This window comes from Stylophora pistillata, chromosome 1 (genome assembly GCF_964205215.1).
Source record: "Stylophora pistillata chromosome 1, jaStyPist1.2, whole genome shotgun sequence".
NCBI lineage: Eukaryota > Metazoa > Cnidaria > Anthozoa > Scleractinia > Pocilloporidae > Stylophora > Stylophora pistillata.
The window spans coordinates 47,197,663-47,213,516 of NC_142519.1; the positions used below are offsets into that span (position 1 = coordinate 47,197,663).

Below are 15,854 nucleotides of genomic sequence, written 5' to 3' on the forward strand. Positions count from 1 at the left end.
CGCGATCATAAAAGAGACTAAATATGGTAAAATTTCCCATAAATTCTGGCGAGCGGTATACCGCGCGAAATATTGAAAAACATGGCAGACGAGAGGCAGACGACAATTCAAGTTTGGTTCGCGTTTTCGTGTGGTAGATTGATAGTTTTAGCATCTATGAGTAGAAACACGATCGTGATGGATACATACTTATGAGATGGCAGAAAGTACAGTCACTACGAGGGCATTTTATGGGGACAATTCAAAGAGGTACCTGCACGTCACTTAATCAGCTGTTGTGTTGATTTTCATTTACAACTACTACTAGTTTGTTTAATTTTCTGGCTGTAGAACGAATGAAGCTTGGAAAAAAAAGATGAGTAAATTGGAGAGATGTGCCAGGGAATTCGGAGATCTCCCGATTTTACTTAAACGTCAAAGGTACGCCCAACTTTTTAGTATATTTGACAGAAATCATCACCACGTTTGGAATTATGCAAATGTTATTCATCAGTAAGAATCAAACATATTGGGGAATGAAGATTTTCAACCCCCCTTCAAATTTTGCATGCGGTGAGGCACTCAGTGGGGATGCACAAAATGCCCTTGTTAAAGGTTGCAACACTCCTGTTGCCATGTTAACAATGGCTGCTTGTTCGAGGCCTGGAGCCTCATTTTCATATAAAAAATATCGCAAAAGAAGTGCAAAATGTTTATTTGTCTATCTCAAGCTACATGCAACATTACAGATTGGTACTTCTACCATACATAGTGACATCATTCATCTTTGCCTTGATGCATTCTATTTTCCCTTGGAGTGGATGTGAACACACCAATAGATTATTTATTTTGGTACAGTTTTGGTCACTTCTGCTGTAGGGTAAAACAGGGGAAACGTTTGTCTAAAATTCTCCAAAAGTACACCAATTCTGGAACTGAAACTATGCAGGTAGTTCATGGTTATAAAATTCTAGTTTTTAAATGTGTAACAATCTCTGCGGGCCAGCTTCTACTTTTCATAGTGGCAATTCGCGAACGAAGCTCAAAAATCAGATATTGCATAAATTGGCAATGTTTACATCTAATGTTCTCGACAACAAATGTTTCACACAAATGAGAAGTGCAAGACTTTGAAAGAATGTTATCTTCTGAGCAATATCCTGAAGGGAGATCTTGCCTCTAGTTTTAATATTTAAAACCAATTGATCAACCCTCATGGAGGACTACCCGAGGTAACGACAATCATGTGGGTATCATCCAGATTCCGAGTACTGTACCTTCTTTCATGGGAATTTGTGCAATCCGAAATCCTCTGATGATACACCGATATACTTGTCTGTCATTTGAAACATGTTAAAGTTGGCTGATCTACACGAAACTATCTTAAGACCAATCATTTAGCATAAACATGTACATTATCATGATGGCGTGACGCTGGATTTCTCCATGAAGTTTACAGTTTCCATTGGGTCGCTCCAAGAAAGATGAGAAATGGACATTAATTGTTTTGATGTTTCAGCAGATTTCCCAACATTCTGAAGTAAAAACAACCCAAAAAAAAAGAGAAGAAAACCTTATTTAACGTTCGTAAACACTGAGAGTGAGAGTATAAATCACAGCTTGTCAGCGGTAGTAATGCATGTAAAATCAAAATCAACCACTCATGCAAAAACTATCACAAAGTGGAGATTTTGAAGTAAGTAAGTAAAACTTTATTTACACAGGGTGGCCCATTCAGCACAAGGCTGGTTTCCATAGGGGCCCTGTTTCTTAAAAATAAATTACATCAAAATTCTCAATTATTTATAATATATATGACTAGGATTTTAAAACTAAATTAACAGCCTAAGACCACAAAGCCAAAACTCAGTTAGGACCTAAAATAGTAAATAAAATATCAAGTTAAGATAAAAGAAATGTCTTGCTCGGTGGCAGAATGTTTGATTGTTTTCACTCTTCACAATGTTTAAAGGAAGTTTATTAAAAATTTCTGTGCCAGTAAAAAGAAAGGTCCTTTTCCCAAAATTTTGTTTTACTTTTGGTAGGTATAGCCTCATACTTCCCTTAAACATAAAAAAAAAAAACTTTGCATTGTGGAATAGTTCTGAATATTCGAAAATCTGGTGAAATATGATGAAAAGTAACTAGGAACTAATGAGTGAAGACAGAGAAAAACGAGTTTAGCCTTGTGGTAATAGCGTCTACTGGAAAGATTCGGCCATTGCAGCTGCTCTATTGCTTAAGATGAGGGAGAGCAATGTGTAATAATCCTTGCAGATCTATTTTGTAAGTGCTGTAGTCGATCTATATCTTGCTGTAGAAGGTTACTCCAGGCAATGTCACAGTAATCAAATAAGGGAAGAATTGAAGCATTATGAACTAGTGTTGCTGCCTCCTTTGTGACGAAACTTCGAATACGGCCCAGAATACTAACTCTTGATGTCACCTTTTTACACACATAGTCCACGTGAGCCTTGAACAACTCAGTATCGCCTTATTACAACAAATGGAACAGGGATTTTATCACAATAATTTTCTACAAATTTAGCTTTGTGTGTGGATAGTGAGTAGTTTGAAAGGTGGAATTATGACATGATTTCATTGAATCTTTCATTTTGAACTTTGTTTTGATTTTTTATTGATCAAGACATGGAAGGAAACATTGACTGACTCAGTTGCACTGTGGCGGTGACAAGTCTCTCTTTATCATATCTTGTGCAAATTTTCTAACAGTTTTCTAACAGTTTTCAGATGATTCGAAATGTCTCAGATTCGAAACATCTCAGTTCCTGTCACCCGGAAATGACAACTGCTTGAACCTGCTCTTTGTAAAAAGAAGCAATATGTTGTACAAATTGATATTGTGGCAACTGGGTTTTATGTGTAGTACTACCACTGACAAGTTGCAATTTACATGTATACTCTCACTCTCAGTGTTTATGAAAGTTCAATCAAGGTTTTCCTCCCTTTTCTTTTTTTGGTTGTTTTACTTCAGAATGCATGGCAATCTGCTGAAATATTGAAAAATGTCAATTTTTCCTCTTCTTTGGAGCGACCTGATATAAACATGGAGAAAGCCATTGTCACGCCATTGTGATAATGTACATGTTTATGACAAATGATGGGTGTTACGATAGTTTCGTGTAGATCAGCCAGCTTCAACATGACTTTGTTTCAAATGACAGACAAGTATATTGGTGTATCGTCAAAGGATTTCGGATTGCTCAAATTCACATGAAAGAAGGTACAGTACTCGGAATCTGGATGATATGTACACGATTTAAGTTACATGATTGTAGTTACGTTGGATAGTTTTCCATGTAATATTTTTTTAAAATATTACAGCTAGAGGTGAGATTTCTCTTCAGGATATTGCTCAGAAGATAACATCCTTTCAAAGTTTTGCACTTTTCATTTGTGTGAAATGTTTATTGTTGACAACATTAGATGTAAACACTGCCAATTTAGGCAATATCTGATTTTTGAGCTTCGTTTGTGAAATGCTACTATGAAAAGTAGAGGCCGGCCTGCAGAGATTTTTACACATTTAAAAACTAGAATATTATAACCAACTAAGTGCAAAGTTACGTATGATGCAGAGTGCTATTTATGCAATAGCAAAAATCAGACCTGAAAAAAATCAGGCCTGTATGGGATTCGAACCACTGACCTCTGCGATACTAGTGCAGCGCTTTACCAATTGAGCTAACAAGCCAACTGGGAGCAGGCCGTTAAGTTTATTCTTAATAAACCCGTGATGATAAATCAGATACAAATATGAACTTTCATATATTCAAATATGAACTTTCATATATTCATTGTATCTAAGTGTATAGTTTCAGTTCCAGAATCAGTGTACTTTTGTTTAGCTTTAGTTATTTATTTTTTGGCAAATGTTTCAACCACTTTTAGTATCTAATAGCTGAATAATTTTGACTGGATAATGATGTTACTGCCATGTCCAAAATGTCCCTGTCTAGCATGTCAAACGTATTCTAATGTTTTAATAAAAAATGTTTTATTGCAATTTTCTATTAGTTTAAAAACATTTTCCTGAAGGCAATTTGCTTTTTCGTCATTGTTTTTTTATCCATGAACTGTGTACATAATACATAATACATAAGTATGGGGCTGTGCGGTGCGGAAATCCTACCCTCGCGTCATCTTTAGTTACAAATGGTCCCTACACAATTCCAATTTATACCTTTGGCTTAAAAAAATTTAATATGTCACCAAATTAAGATGTACGATTATGCTATAATTAATCAGTGAACCAAACAATTTAGATAAAGATAAAGATAAAAATGATCATATAAACCAGGAGTTTAATGGGAAATTTTTTTTATTAACTTAATTCATTAGGAAAGGGATGATAATGATTAGAAAACAACCTAGCATGCTCCGAATCTCACTAAAATGCCAGCATGGACTTCTATATTTTCCTTCCTATTTACTTCCTTCTCCTCAAAGTACATCACTCCAAGACCATGAGGTTGTGTGCAGGTAGAACCAATGTTGCATCGGGGTATTGGGGTCTATTAGAGACCGCAAAAAAAAAAAGAAAGGAAAAAAAGCAGATCATAGCTGAAAACCATATGTAAAACCATCAAAATGATTTAAATTTCCACATCCCTGTTATCAAAACCCTAATGCAGTGAGACAAGAGAAATGGAAACCTAAACCTAATAGGAAAAACCGAAAACCATATCTGATACCAAATGCGAAACCCATTGGAATTTTTTGATAAAAACCCAAAACCATGTTAAAAGAAATGGAAAATGTGCAAACTGGAATGAGCACCAAAACCAAAAAGCAGATTTTTTTTCGGCTAAAAGCTGAAAACCAGTCTAAAAAATAGCCAAAACTGCAAGACCAGAAATCCCAATGCCCCCTCTCATTGTGATCTGAACTTTTTAAATCTCTTAGTTGCTGTTGAAGTTAGGCCTGTCCTCTGAGGTTTTATAGCTGCTGAATGTTTAATGTGTTACTAGTGGGTGTAATGGGTGCTTTAGAAAAGACTGAATGTCTAATGTGTTTCTAGTGGTTGTAATGGCTGCTTTAGAAAAGACTTACTCTGTCACTTCCACTATGCTGCATGTTCAGCTTTACTCTTATCTTTGCTGGTAATTAAAATTATAACTCAGTTGTGAAGTTACGTCCCTAACATTGATGATGTTTTTTAGGATAGACGACCCTCCACCTATCTTTGAAACTTTCCCACGACAACAGATGGCCTTTGATTACCTCGAGACTTGTCAAGAGGTAGGTGAGCTAAAGGTTTAAAAGTTTCTTTTAATTTCTTCTCATTTCTGGGAGTTGAGACACTTTTTAGCAAACATAATATTATATATATATTTTTTTGTCACCTCAAAATTATAATTTTCTTAAAGCTTCCTTCAACTATTTGATTCACTGTGATTGGCAGGTCTAGGCCTAGTATCACTCAGAAAGGCAATTCTAATCCTCAAAGAAAAACATACCTGCAGTTTATGGAATCTCAATGGTTAACAAAACATCAGCTTCTCAAGATTTTTTAGAATAAGAATTCTCCTTTCACAAATTTGACGTAGCTGTTCCTAACAAACACCAAGGCAGACAATCATTAGTGAAGGTTTACAGTTTACCTCTCATCTTAGAACATTAATTTCTGTCTGTGCCTCAACCATTCCATAATTTATTCAGCAGAGTTACTTCACCTAAATTTTTATTTGTTTCTGGAAGAATGTCTTGCAATGCAAGTGAAGTAACTGGGTTTTTACCTTTTAATTAGGAATAGCTGTTTTTTGGATTTGTTTTTCTCTTTCTACAGTCACTGTACTTTTGGGTTCATTCTCACCATAAAGCAAAACTAGTTCAAGGATAGGAAGTAACGAAATACTGTAACTAATAGCACATTTTATAGTGAAATTTAATTTTTTTACTGGATAGGATGTTCATGTGTTTGCCAAAGAGAAAGACTGTGATGGAAAACGTGGCTATATTGTTGCAACTTTGCCATATTTTTGGCACAAATACACAAGGTCAGGTATCACATTTATTTTACTGCAGTTCTTAGCAATCTGCAAAAAATGCACAAATGGGTGGATCCAGGGTTTTTCTCAAGACACAATGGGACCATTAACAAATGACCCAGCTGATGTCTGCACTGACAAAAAGAAGGGCTACTGCTTGAAACAGCCATGCTAAACTACCATTCTCAAGGCGTCAGACATACATTTTTCAATCCTGTCTCATGTTTTTCTCCAACACAAACAAACTGCTGAGTTTTCTTATACAGGTGTAAGAAAAGTGCAGGTCATCTCAGAGGGATGGGGTGCACATCTCCTGCATCCCTGCCCTGGATCTCTCCCCTACAAGGCATGGTATATTTAAAACTTCTGGCAGTGCAAAAGCTTGGTGGGAAGGGTAGGTGAAGCTGACCAAAGAAGAGTTCAACTGACCTTTATACAGATCCTAAATTCAAAATGACCAAATAGCTTGAAATGAAGAAAGTTGATGCAAGTGCAAAAAAACAAACACACAAATGAACAGACAAACAAAAACCTTATTCTTTCCTTGTCATTCCTGTTATTTCTTTTTTGAACTTGGTAGGATATGTTCACCAGAGGACAGAAATTATTATGAAGTTATACCAGAAGGTACTCTTAAATCAGTGTATAATTTAATTGTTTAATACATATTTTTAAAATAGCCATTCATAGACTTTGTGCTTTCACTCCCAAGATCTTATTAGTAAGCCTCCTAATTGTACTCTTTACAATTCTTGTGATGTTAGTTTAGAGAATTTGTTGTTGGATTGACTATTCTCATCAGTTGTCTGCTTGATATTGAATTGATGTTGTAGAGAGGTATTCTGTTATGGTCACTCAGTTGGGAGTTAAGGAGTTAATTAGGAGTGAAACTGTTGAAAACTGAGACGGCAAAATAATTATTCTAGATTGGTAAAATAGTGTTGAGATGAAGGAGGTGGCCATTGTAGTTGTTGATAATAAAATAGAGGTCTTGGCCCAGTTGTTCAAAGGCTGATTAGCGCTAACCCAGGGTTAAATTTTAATCAAGATTCTTTGTTCCTTTGTTCAAAAGCCTTACTCACCACAGATAATTTTCTCTATTCTTTGAAGGATGTTCAGTCATCAAATTGTTGACAAAAAGAATTGTACTAAAGTTCTTTTAAAAGCTTTCAGATCTAAAATCTGATTTGATTCGCACTAACCCTGGTTTATCTAAACCCAGGTTTGAACAACCCGGCCCTGATGGAGTGAATGATTGTTGTCTTTAAAATGAGGAAGTCTGGTAGCAACTATATTGTGGAGTTGGTTTGATGTCTTACACTTAAGATTCTGTCGTAATATCATTGACCTTTGAATAATCATAGGGGCTGCTTGTCGACTGTATTTTGACCTGGAATTCAAAACCAAATTTAATCCACAAAAGGATGGAGCCAGTATGGTAGACATTTTCATCAAGGTGAGCAAAAGACAGTTCATTAAAGACAAGAGAGTAAGTGCAGACGAATGAGAGAATATTTTCCATTGCTGAGTAAATGTGTGTGGGAGGAGGTCTGCATAATAAAGGGAAAAACTGTGTTGGAGGTCTAGAGCACCACCCAAGGCTAAAGGCCTCAGCTCATACTCAAGACTTGTGGTACAGTTTTTCTCATATGGACTGATCTACGCCAGTAAATAACTTGATATCTATTTTTTCTGCTGGCCTGCTTTTTTCTGCTATAGAGCAAATTAGATAACATAGAACAAATACTGGACTGTTGTCTGTATTATAAAAAGCTGTACTGGAGAATTCTATGAGTTGTTTGCTCAGTGAAAACCCCCAAGCCTGATCTGTCATTCCTGGGGAGCATTAAACCCTAGCCTGATCTATCTGTCCTGGGGAGCATTAAATCCTAGCCTGATCTGTCATTCCTGTGGAGTATTAAACCCTAGCCTGATCTGTCATTCCTGTGGAGCATTAAACCCTAGCCTGATCTATCTGTCCTGGGGAGCATTAAACCCTAGCCTGATCTGTCTGTCCTGGGGAGCATTAAACCCTAGCCTGATCTGTCATTCCTGTGGAGTATTAAACCCTAGCCTGATCTGTCATTCCTGGGGAGCATTAAACCCTAGCCTGATCTGTCATTCCTGTGGAGTATTAAACCCTAGCCTGATCTGTCACTCCTTGGAGCATCAAACCCTAGCCTGATCTGTCTGTCCTGGGGAGCATTAAACCCTAGCCTGATCTGTCATTCCTGTGGAGTATTAAACCCTAGCCTGATCTGTCATTCCTGGGGAGCATTAAACCCTAGCCTGATCTGTCATTCCTGAGGAGCATTAAACCCTAGCCTGATCTGTCATTCCTGTGGATCATTAAACCCTAGCCTGATCTGTCATTCCTGAGGAGCATTAAACCCTAGCCTGATCGGTCATTCCTGTGGAGCATTAAACCCTAGCCTGATCTGTCATTCCTGGGGAGCATTGAACCCTAGCCTGATCTGTCATTCCTGTGGAGTATTAAACCCTAGCCTGATCTGTCATTCCTGTGGAGCATTAAACCCTAGCCTGATCTGTCTTTCCTGGGGAGCATTAAACCCCAGCCTGATCTGTCATTCCTGTGGAGCTTTAAACCCTAGCCTGATCTGTCATTCCTGTGGAGCTCTAAACCCTAGCCTGATCTGTCATTCCTGTGGAGCATTAAACCCTAGCCTGATCTTTCATTCCTGGGGAGCATTAAAAGGAGGACATATTATGGAATGAATATGAATATTTTTATCTTCTTTAGTATGTTTGTCACCACCTGAAGAACATTTATGGTGTTGATTGTAACAGGAAATATATTATAGATTTGGATTCAAGGTCAGTGTCTAGTAATGCATGGTTTTTTCCATGCAAATGCATGATTCAGATAAGATTTCTTATTATCCTTGTGAAGTGCTATTACTATTTTCTATGATATACTGGTGATTAATAAATGGTAATTGATCAACTTAGTTGCTCTCTTTAATGGAAGTGAAAGTATTCCTGAGGTCTAACATACTTGGGATTCCAACAATTTTAATGATAATTATCACTTTAAAAGTATAGAGATACTTTATTCTAGAGCCTGGTTTGGTCTTTTCAGATGTTCCAAAGAGAACTGCTCCTCTTTCATTCAGTGCGTCATGCTGAAGTACAACCATGTTGTTCATCTATCAACAGTTTTTTCCTCTTTTTTTTTTAAGCTTTTGGCCTCCTTTTGTTGTTTCAATAGCTTCTCTCATTTTCCTCTTTGACTTTGGCCACTGCTGTTGTTCAGCTAAGATGATAAAGTAACATTGTCAGAGGAAATTTAGGTCACAATGACCCAACCAAACCCTGACCTTAACATCGTACCTCTTTACCTATAATTTATTCACATTGCCAAAATCGCAAGAGAACTTCATTTCTAAATAATAATTTTGATCCGTTGATCTATATAATTACTCTGTAATCCCCTGAGTCATTAACAAGTAAATTGTTGTTGATTTGTTTTCAGTACTTCCTCTAAGTTTTCGAGACATCTGATCTTCCACTTACCTGGTGCTGTATTTAAAGATAACATTCATGCTGGTAAAATGCTGTTGTTTGTGGCACAGAAAATATTTACTCTATTATGCTACTTTAAGTAACTCAGAGTCTGTAATTCTGCAGATAATTTGAAGGATTGAGGATTTCTTGCTGTTATCTTGTTTTGTAGTGGAAGAATTTTAAGGTCTTCATTAGCCTTCAGAAAATGGATTTTCTCTGACTGCCTAATTCTTCTGCTTAATTTTTGTGGCCTTAGCTATGTTTAATCCAGACATGAAGTTGTTGTGTATAATACTGTATTACTCAATTGAGACAATTTTTGATTTTGATCAAGAACTCTGTTTTTCAGGAAACTTTGTCAGACGCATTTGCACATTACTGGAAAGGAAGCTCAGAGTTGGTTCTGAGTTTTCTGCAAACAAAGATGTGGGTTCTGACTCTTATCAACCAACATGGCCATTGAGTGAGGTCTTGACTGGAAATGGCTCTGTCCACACATCTGAAATTAATGCAAAAATACAAGAAGAGACACAACATGAAACCTTTACCTCAGGTGCAGTTTTGGACTGATTGTGTAGTGTTTGCAAAGTCAGTTTTATTATATTATTGATGTTTGGTATTAGTATGGTTTAAATTCATCACACTGAAACAGAGAATTTGCATTGTGACCATTATGGCCCCTCATTACCAGAGCTTTTCCAGGTTTCTGTAGCTAGTCCTTGGAAGGTAAAGCACTGCTGTCAAATGGCAAGTGTGTGCATTGAGATTAATTTTTGGCTGCTTGTTCACCAATTTTCTGCCCAAATTTCAATGGAAAATATAAGAAACAACCAGTGTCTCCCAAAATAAGCAAATGGAATTTGAAGCATTTTCAGAAATTTTTAAAAAGAAACAAAAGTAAGGAAAAAAAAACACTTTCAAGAGACTTTTTCAAACACAAAGATTAGTTAGGTGAGGGTTTCCTTTTCATTTACTATCCTATTTAGAGGTTTACCGAACAAAAAATTATTCATTAAATTTTGTAAAATACAGTGACTTATTGGCTTGTGTGGTTTTTTGTAATTAGTGCCGTGAGATAACTTGGCTCTGACAGCCTTAAAGTATGCCACCTAGTCATTACAATGTTGGCATAGATATTTGACTGATGTGTTGGCAGGTAATCTTCATCACTTGGCTGAGTTTCCTGATGACCTCTTCTACCCCAAAGTGGAGAGAGTCGCTGTTCTCGTCTGGAGCACATGCACAAAAAAAATCAATTTTGTTGTGAAGCTAAATTCACAAAGTAATTGTAGCACTTTCATTTGCCTTTGTAGTTAACCTGCAAGAACTAAGAGAACTTATTGTGAAGGATGGAAAAGGTGAATTGGGGATTTTCTGTGACCAAGGTGTGTTTAATAATAAGAAAATAAAATCAGAAGCCAATACAAGTCACATAAATGTTGCATTGATCTTGTGCAGATGAGAAAATTGTCACTTGCTGACTTCACTAGATTTAACTTTCAGGGGTTTATACAAGAAATAGAAACTTTCGAATTTTCAAGTCAACAAAGATAGGAAAAGATTCTCATCTGGTTCTCTCCAGACAGAACACCTATAAGGTATGTAATGAAGGAATTCTCTGTTGTGCCTTTATTATTAACACATGTCAGATGGAGAGAGTTTGACCACATTTTTCGTGTCTTGTTTGTCACGTAACAGCCTAGCTTCAAAAATGTGAAAGGAAGTTTCTCCAAAGATTCTGAGTACTTGCTATTTCTTGATTCACTAGTATCCAATGTCAGGTGAGCACACAAGTTGTTTGACAAGTGTGATGACAAATCTGAGTCTTCACCCGGTGTAACTTTTTTCAAAATTAATTCAGTCTATATAATTAGCGCTTCTTTCTGTTTTGTAATCCTTTTCGTTATCAAACAGTATGCAAGTGGGAGGAAAAGATGTCAAAGTATTAACATGTGGCAGCTGTGAGAAATTTTGCAAAAGATCTTCTCGAATGGATGCACGCGATTCAAGTATGTTTTGTAGTTAATTGCCTATCAAGAATATTTGTAAAGACGTAACGTTGAGTAAATACGGCCCTGTGGTAATTTTCTGCCGATGGAAAGATTTAAGACAAGTCAGGGAGAGGTTTGCCAGGGTTCTGGCTCTCAGTATTGGTGCTTAACCCCTTGCAGACCGATCGCCATCTCGCGTTGCTCAAGTCCTTATTTTCCTGCAGGCAAAGAAACCCTGGCACTGAAGCGTTTGACAAGGGCTTTCTTGCTGGTCATTTAGCCCATTTTAGACTGACAGTTAGGTGACGATCAAAGGACATTTAGCCGAAAGTGATCAGACAGTTAGCCGACAATCAAACAACAGTCAGCTAAAAGTTGACGGACTGTGAGCCCATTGTTGACCTATGTGTTAGTTGGAGCAGATTCTATACCTCTCCTGTCGTCTCTTTTTTTTTTCAGTGATGTTAAAGAAAGTTGATCACAAGAAGGAAGTTTGTCTTTACTTAAATTCTTCTCCTTGTTGCTAGGTTCGCTTTCTCAGCATGGATATGAACACTCCCCTTATCCTGAAATTGACAACTTTATCTTAAGTGTTCTCACCAAGGGTGGAGTACAGGGTCAAATCAGGAGATGGGTTTATTTTCCACAAGGTACCGTCTTAGACAGAAGCTTTTACATATAAAAAATATTTATATATGTATTACTGATTATACGTTTACAGGTAAAAACGAGCGCTACAACATCCCGACGTTTCGGCGACTTCATGACGCCATTATGGGTACTTGATAATGGCGTCATGAAGTCGCCGAAACGTCGGGATGTTATAGCGCTCGTTTTTACCTTTCTATGTATTACTAAATCTTTGTTACTAAATCTTTGTTTGTGGGAGGCAGTGTGGCTGAGTGGTCAGAGTGTCGGACTCGTAATCCGCCGCTCCTGGGTTCGAGTCCCACCCTGACCACTGGATTTGTTTCACGGTAGCCCCGAGTTCAGATCCTTGGCCACGCTTGTAAATAACCAACTGGTTTGCCTCCGGCCGGTTGGGGTTCTTAATGATGTTATGTTCAATTTAGACCACTTGTTTCCTTTGTTTGCAAGGACCACAATGGAAACTACTGGTTCACCAGTAATTGTGTAATCCTATAAAAAGACTTTTTTTTTTTTTTTTTTTTTTTTGGTAATATGGATTATACGTTTGTCAATTAAAAGAGACATCTTTAGGAATTGAAGTCGCAATCAGTTCTCCTTTTTCCATTGAATGCTCTTCCAAGCGAGTCACAGATCACTTGTTTGTGAGCCAAGCAAAAAAGTAGGTTATTACAAAGACGATTGGAGGCAAACATGCGCGATTGGTTGAATAACAATCTCGAAACTACATTTTGTCTAAACCGAGCCTTCAAAAAAGCCTCTAAGTCTCAGAGACAGTTCCTCTCTTTCATTTTTTTCTTTTTGTCTTTAAGTATTGACTGGTACTGTTTATTTTTAGCTTGATAGGGGATGATGCTACTGGATCACTGATATCTAAAGCATTAGAACATATAGGAACATTATATCAATATTTATTCAGTTCAGTCTGAGGCGTGCCTCTGGACAAGGAATGTAAGGAACAGGAGATCAGATGTTCCTTCAAATTCAGTGAATCAGGCTGTGATGAGTGCAGAGAATTTCTAGAGATAAGGTCTAAACAAACAAATTTCTTTTTATTCCACAGGAAAGTTAATCACTTATGATGTTATTAATAACCGTTGGTGCGAAAACATCGGAAGAGCGCACAAGAGTAATAACGTGATGTAAGCCATTAAGCCACTCTTTCAGTAATGATTAACAGGCAGATTCTGTTTCCGTGCATCTGTTCAGTAATAGATCACAGGTAACGTCAAAATGTGGTAAGAACATAGAGTCTTTCCACATTTGAACGTCTTCTGTGATCAATAACTGTACAGACCTTCTGCAACACGAGATATATTTGTTTTATATTGTTAGAGAGCAAATAATGTAAATGGTGACGTCATCTATGCGTCTGTCCTCTAATAGATCATAAGTAAGAACCAATCAGACTGCACGTGTTCTTCCGCTTATCATATAAAGTGCATGTATTTTCTTTACCTTACAATGTGTTTACTTCGGGTTTGGATCACGACGATTCTACTGCATGGTGCTTATGTTCTATCCAAACTCCCTTGAAAGAAAATGAGGTTAATAAACAAAAATAATATCGTCCATGAATTAAAAGAAAGGTGAATCAATGATTATGGAAAATACACCAACACGCAGTTAATTTTTTTATACTAGGATTGTGGCAGACTTGAGACTTGGTGTTTACTACCAGAAATGCCACGACCCCGACTGAAGAGAAATTGACTATCGTTCCCCTGGTATGTTCTGGCTGCCGAAAACACATCATATTTTAGGATTTGTCGGGGAGCAGACTTAAAAATCGAGAGTGCGGAAGAACGATTCATGGAGAGTTCTCGCGCAGATTCCAATTGAAATGCAAAGTATGGCAGGGTTTTTTCCAGGAACTGGAGAAGTAACCTTCAGTTTCTATCTACCTACCAATCTATCTATCTATCTATCTATCTATCCATCCATCCATCCATCCATCCATCCATCTATCTATCTATCTATCTATCTATCTATCTATCTATCTATCTATGTATCTATATATCTATCTATCTATCTATCTATCTATCTATCTATCTATCTATCTACCTATCTAATCTATCTATCTAATCTATCTATCCATCTATCTATCCATCTATCTATCCATCTATCTAATCTATCTATCTATCTATCTATCTATCTATATTCAAATCTTTACCAGCATCATTCTAGCTTTTTACAGTCCTTCAAAAAGATAGTCAAGAGACGCTCACTCTTAAAATTATAAGAAAAGTGTGTATTTTTGCGAAAAATTTTCCAGACTTTGCAAAACTATGGAAATAAAGATGGAGCCTTAAAAAATAATCGGGGAGAAGTCTGGAGTCTATTCCTAACGGCGGGAAGTGCTTAACTAAATTTCACATTCATCCATTAATTACCCAAACATTGGGAAAGCTTTATCGGTTGCACTATTTGTGGAAGCATTGAGGGGATAAAAGACTTTCTACCATATAAACTAGTCATAGCCTATTGTCGTACGTTAAAAAAAAGCAATTTGCAAACCATTTATCGTGTGGTTACTTTCAGAAAAGCCTATACCACAGGAAATCAATCCGTTGTCAAGTTGTGAGGTAATTGAATAATCACTCTCCTGTGTAAAAAAAATTGAATACGATTCATGAAGTGTAGTTTACGCTGATTAATCCCATAGCTCTTTTGTTAATTCATATAAAAATCTTTAAAACCGTTTATTTTCGCTTTTCAGTTTGACGAGTTTTCAACTAATGATTTTGATGACCAAGAGCTTTGTAAGTTGTTATCTGAATGCGAGCAGAGGCTAAATGATTCTAGGAATGATGAAATGGAAGAAATGCTAAACACAAAGGAGAACAACATGAACGAAGATTTTGTCCCAAGAAATAAACAAGATGTAATGCAATTTGACAATAGTGGTTGTGTTACGCAACCTAAAGTTAGTGATTGTGACTTCGGTAATGACTTCGACGATGCATTACTGCTTGAGCTTCAGGTTCCACACCACACTTGTGATAACGAAGGTGCAGTTTCACATACAAGAAGCCTTAGGGATCACAACAACCATACGTTACAATCTTGTCACGATAATGAGAATTACATGAACGAAATATGGAAGTTATCAGACGAGAGAAGCAACAAAACCAAATTAAATAAAACGGCGGGAATTGACCTCTCACCAAATTATGCGATTTGTCAGGATGAAACACAAGCCAGGATGAGTGGAAAATATATGTGTGGTGGGGTATTACTTGAGAATTATTGCGTTGATAATGCAAGGGAAAAATTTTTATCAAAAGAGGAAGTTTCTGAGTGGTTAGATGAAGAATCTCTTGGCGATTTAGAGTTGTCCATGGCTGCGGAGGAGGCCGAAAGTACAGCTTTACTCAAATGTATCCTACTAGTTTAGCACACTATTTTTTTATGTGATAACTCTCTTTACCAGGAAAAGCTTCAAAGATAGTGTAAGTTATTTGTTAAGTTCAATTCGATGTTGTCCTGTAGAGCCCTGATTTCAAAGTCAGTTTCGAGAAGTGTTGTCTAACTACATAAATGAGTGGTAAACGATGTAGCGCTGAGATATCTCAGTTCTCAAATATGTTATCAGCTGTTTTTAACCGAAAAGAAAGCTTTGAAAAAGAGAGGCTTTCAAAAAAAGCTGTAAGAACCTAAATAAAAAACTTAAAAAAAGAAGTTTAAAAATCACTCGCCT

At 36.8% G+C, this 15,854-nt stretch overlaps 1 pseudogene across 1 annotated transcript; it reads left to right on the plus strand.

Moving 5' to 3' along the window:
- The first annotated feature begins 57 nt into the window (after nt 1–57).
- LOC148742819 (DNA-directed primase/polymerase protein-like) lies at nt 58–15,847 on the plus strand (annotated as a pseudogene). The gene is made up of 18 exons (XR_016001298.1): nt 58–249; nt 331–420; nt 5,163–5,241; nt 5,908–5,999; nt 6,571–6,617; nt 7,355–7,446; nt 8,752–8,825; nt 9,484–9,557; nt 9,865–10,068; nt 10,829–10,900; nt 11,019–11,113; nt 11,214–11,296; nt 11,430–11,524; nt 12,034–12,156; nt 13,218–13,296; nt 13,799–13,881; nt 14,696–14,739; nt 14,874–15,847. The product of XR_016001298.1 is annotated as a DNA-directed primase/polymerase protein-like (transcript).
- Nucleotides 15,848–15,854: the final 7 nt, after the last annotated feature.